Source organism: Triturus cristatus, chromosome 2_1, assembly GCF_964204655.1.
Source record: "Triturus cristatus chromosome 2_1, aTriCri1.1, whole genome shotgun sequence".
In the NCBI taxonomy this organism is placed as follows: Eukaryota; Metazoa; Chordata; class Amphibia; order Caudata; family Salamandridae; genus Triturus; species Triturus cristatus.
This window is the reverse complement of record NC_140581.1, coordinates 785,388,891-785,393,919: the sequence shown is the minus strand read 5'-3', so window position 1 is coordinate 785,393,919 and position 5,029 is coordinate 785,388,891. Positions and strand designations below refer to the sequence as shown.

Below are 5,029 nucleotides of genomic sequence, written 5' to 3'. Positions count from 1 at the left end.
GAAACCATTTATGGTGGAGGTTCCATCTTACCTCCAAGACACCACAGACTTTATTAATAAACTGGATGGTGTCACATTTGTAACAGACAAAGATATAATGGTGACACTTGATGTCACTTCATTATATACTCAAATCCCACAAGATGAAGCTTTGGCGGTCTTATCGTATTTTTTGGATAAAAGACCTAGACCAGTGAGGGTACCCACTGAATTCATTATTGAATTGGCAAGCTTTGCTCTAAAAAAAAACTTCTTTACATTTAGTAGTGAGATCTTCTACCAGATAAAAGTTGTGGCAATGGGTTGTCCATTTGCTCCAGAATTGGCAGTTCTGTACATGTCAATGTATGAGGATAAATGCATTTACAACAATAATCCGTTCAAGCAATTTATAACAACCTGGCTGCGGGTCATAGACGATATCTTTTTGGCATGGTCAGGAAATCGTGAACAACTGATACAGTTCTATGACTGGCTCAATCAAAGATCTTTAGATATCAAGTTCAGCATTAATTGTTCATCTTTAAAGATACCATTCCTGGATGTTGAAGTTTATCCGGCTGAAGGACGTCTAGTGACAACACTATATAAAAAACCTTCAGACAGGAATAAGGCTCTACTATTCTCGAGTAATCATCCTAGAATCTTAAAAGAGAACCTGCCTTATGGACAGTTTTTAGGGAATTCGGCGGAATTGCTTCTATAAGGACGATTACAATACTCATGCCAATAACCTTGTGAAAAAACTACGGGATCGAGGTTACCCCAAGAAATTGGTAAAAACAGCTATGAAGAGAGCCTGGTGGACCCCCAGGGATATATTGCTGAACAAAAAAGAAAAATCTTCTACAGAATGCCAAGTATTTGTTACTACCTTTTGTCCCAATTCCAACCAACTAAAAAAGGGATCCATCAAAATTGGCATCTGGTTAATAACTTGGATCCAGCTCATGAGAGTTCCCCCTTATTTGCTTTTAAAAGAGAAAGAAGCATTGCGAATCATATAGTCAGGGCAGCATCCAAAAGAAACATTGAACCAACATTAAGACAAATGATGGGTTTAACACCTATTACAGGACATCATAAGTGTGGTACATGCTTATGTTGCGACCAAACGATTGAAGGAGCTTTGTTCTCCCATAAAGGGATTCATTGGAAGCATGATACTTTTTCTAATTGCAAGACAAAATATTTCATCTATGGAATTGTATGCCCTTGTCCGATGTTGTACATCGGCAAAACAAACCAGGAGGTTCGACACAGAATAACGCAACATAAGTCCCGGATCAGGAAGAATGTCGAGACTGAACCACTTGTGAACCATTGGCAAAAAATGACACATACGGAAAAAGATCTCCATTGGATAATGATCTATAAAGTTGAACGTGATCCTCGAGGAGGCGACCTTGAATTAAAGCTTTCACAACGTGAATCGATGTTGATCGTCAAATTTGACACTGCAATTACAGGTTTAAACAAATTATCGGAAATTTATAGGCTTTAAGGATTGGCAGTTAGTAAATAATCGCTTTTTCAATCTATTCGACATTTTTCTAGTTTTTTATCTATGGAGTTATTAAATATATTGAACGACAGGTTCTTTATATTGCATAATAACAGTGTACTACTATTTTCATATTTCCCAGCTACTCCATAGTGTCATCTACGGGAGTGTCATTTGGTAATGAATCCCTAACCTATGCCATTTCAAAAGTTTTTCATAAATAACCTTACGTTTCTGTTTGTACCCTAACATTTTACTCAAACAGTGCAGTCGCGAATAAATCCGGTTTATTTAGTGGATTAATTTTCATTCCGTCTGGACTTTAAACTACATTTCCCACAATCCCGGGTTTTCCCAGAATGCCTTTTAGATGGAACACGGAAGTGTCGACTCAGTTGTAATTGAATTACATCCTGCCGAAAACAACATTCTAAGAACGGAGTCTCTCCTACAAATCCAGTAAATAACATTTCACGTTATCGGCCCGTTCGCGTTGAGGTCGAACGATTCCATTCTTTCATCGTAACGGATGAGCCCAAAGTAAATCATTGTTTATCTGTCGGTTACAGATTCGCCGGTTCCATTAAGGATCTTCACAGACTGCTGGGTATTTCATTGACCTGCATGGTCAAAATGAAAGCACACGTAAGGTATGTTTTTCGCTCCACTGTGTAAGTAATGTTTAATACATGGCCATCCTTCGTTTGCCCATTCTAGAAATTTTTTGTTTATATTGCAGCTTTGTGCTTGCGCTCCCATTCATTTGTGCGAAATGAAAATAGATCAACAGAGGCAGTAGCCTCATTTTTCCACCACGGGAGTATTCTTCATTATCATAGTAAGTCTGTTCCCACTTGGGGTTTGTATTTTACGACTAGTATCAAACTAAACTTTGATAGATTCTTTTATCTCTATTCATAATTTTTTTTTTATTTTATTTTCAGTTGTCTCTATTTGAGAATACAGAAAGGGCACCTATAAGTGAGCTGTTATTTCGGTAAGAACTGCTATAAATAGGAGACGTGTAGCGTCGCTGCGCTCTTGGGTTATTCCATAATTTCAAGTATAAATCTCTTCTCTTTCTATTTTCACAGTGTCTTGGTCCTGAAGAGAAACCCTTCGTTAAAATCAATTGGGGGTTCGAAACGCGTAGACCTTCTTTCGTCTTTTTACCAAACACTGGCTTAAGTTGCTGCTTCTTGTGCATTGTAAAAGGAATGATGTTAAAGTGCAAATCGATTGTCCAATAATACGATAGATGCACATTAAATTATATTGACCAACCTTTTTCCGTGTTCGGGTAGACCTTTGGTTCATTTAAATTGTCGATACTGGTAACCAAAGGTGTTATGTATGAATGAGTGTGCTTTTGATGGATGAGGAGTGTTGTATGAATGATTTAGGGAATATGCGAATGGGGATATCTGCTAAATTGGCAGTCTAGTCATTGTTGTCAACTTTGTGGTATATCATTTTTGTAATGATTTATCGTGGTATTTTCCATTGTGTGTGTTTAAATTATCCATGCAAAAATTCAAATGAACAAAAAAAGATGTTCCTTTAATAAATACTATTAATTAGGACAGACGTGGTTGTTTTTAAGTTCCTCCGCCGTCTTCTGATTACTTAAATTGTTTATCAGCATTGGCAATCATTTTGTTCTTTATGCTGCTTTGCATCCGGCACTGGAACACGGGACATACCCACCCACTTGAGGCCTGGGCACGTCGCTTACACCTATAATGTTCTTTGCCCACTGACATTAGCATCGATAAGGGGTCTTCCTGAGTTGCAAAAAGTACGGCAAGTGCACTTCAATGGCCATTGGGCCATTTGGCAGTGGGCAAGGGCTGAAGGCCCAGAAATTCTTTCCTCTTGTTTTGCTCTTGCTTATTTGCTTATTGGTGGCAGGCAAACCATAACCGCAAGAACCCAAAAGAAAAGTATGAAGAGGAATAATCTGGAACTGGTGTCACCAAACGGTAATGAAGGTACTGTGTTAAAACATGCAACTGATCGTTAGTTCAGAAATGTTTTCTACACTGAGCCATCTACTGGGAGTAATGCGCAGGAAGGAAGCTTAATCAAAATAAAAGGTGCTTAATCCATCAAGAAGGATCAATGCAAAAGTGATGAACTACTGGAGCAATACTAATTTATTTTCTGTTTTATGTAGTGCAACCTCGACCCGAAGGTATTGGGGCGCTTTACATGAACACAAGGACACTTTCATTTTTTGAAGGCACAGGGAGATTAAGGGGCTTATTTATGAGCCCTTGCGTCACTTTTTGCCCCGCCGGTGCGTCACTTTTTGTGACGCACCAGCAGGATAAAAAATGCGCCATGTTGCGTCATATTTACAAAGTGACGCATCTAGTTAGATGCATCACTTTGTAAACCCCTGCCCCACATTATACATGCGGCAGGTATAATGTATGCAGGGTGAGCGTTTTGACGCAAGTAAGCCTCGTAGAAGTGACGCAGTGAAATCTATGAGATTTCAGTGTGTCACTTCTAGGATGCAAATGCGTCAATATGTTATGCCTGCCTCACAGAATGCGTAAGACTGACGCAGGCACTCGAAATGGAACTTGCCCCTGTGAAATGACCCATTGATGGAGTTGCGTCACTTTCGTGACACACTCCCGCAATGCGTCATTTTTGCGCCGACAGATACGTAAGAAATAGTGACATATCTGTAACTCCTTGTAACATGATGCATCATACTGTAAATATGACGCATCCAGCATGTTGCGAGGAGGGCGCAGTGAAAAGTGACACATCGCTGTTTTCACGCAGCGATGCGTTACTTTTCATAAATGAGGCCCTAAGTGATTTGCTCAAAAACACAGGATGTTGAGCCGATGCCATGACTCGAACTTGGGGGTTTAAATATAAGAGGCAGGAGGGTCACTTTTTCTGACGGTCGGGCTGCTCAAACCTCTCAATCATATCTGTGCGGCCCCTCAAAGCCACTTTCCGTGGCTTTGCATTGCCTCAAAGATATGGAGTAAGGCAAGGCGACGCAATTCACTGTGTTGCCTTACTCTGTGCAAGGGGGCCTTTCCTGGACATTGCAGTAGGTTTTTCCAAGCAACATCCATGGATTGTGACGCTGTTGCAGATTTATTTAATCAGGTAAACCTGGGGCAGAGCCAAAACCTTACGTCTCCCAAGGGCTGGTGTAGCAAGGAGAAATATTTTTATTTCTCCTCGTTTTTTCCTCTTTTCATGTGTACTGCATTCTGCAAAAGGAAAATGTCTCAGGGGATTGTTTTTGTGCAGGAAGTGCCCTTCTCTGCACAAAAACAATTCTTTATGCAACACAGACACCTTTGCACCATGGTACAAGGGTGCCGGTGTTGGCGCTAGCCAGCAAATTGCACGCTATCGCAGGAGGAGAGGACAGGAGTATACCATATTCTATAGGTACAAAGCATTCCTGCCCTCTCACATTGGTGTATGGCAGTGCAGCAAGAAGACTTGCAGCGCTGCCCTACGCCAATTCCCCATAAATGAGGCTCT

At 40.4% G+C, this 5,029-nt stretch overlaps 1 long non-coding RNA gene across 1 annotated transcript; it reads left to right on the top strand.

Annotated features, from left to right (window-relative positions):
* The first annotated feature begins 1,912 nt into the window (after positions 1 to 1,912).
* LOC146865875 (uncharacterized) lies at positions 1,913 to 3,018 on the top strand. Its single transcript, XR_014976720.1, has 5 exons — positions 1,913 to 1,963; positions 2,074 to 2,154; positions 2,244 to 2,342; positions 2,449 to 2,501; positions 2,599 to 3,018. It is a non-coding gene; the product is annotated as an uncharacterized LOC146865875 (long non-coding RNA).
* The last annotated feature ends 2,011 nt before the right edge of the window (positions 3,019 to 5,029 follow it).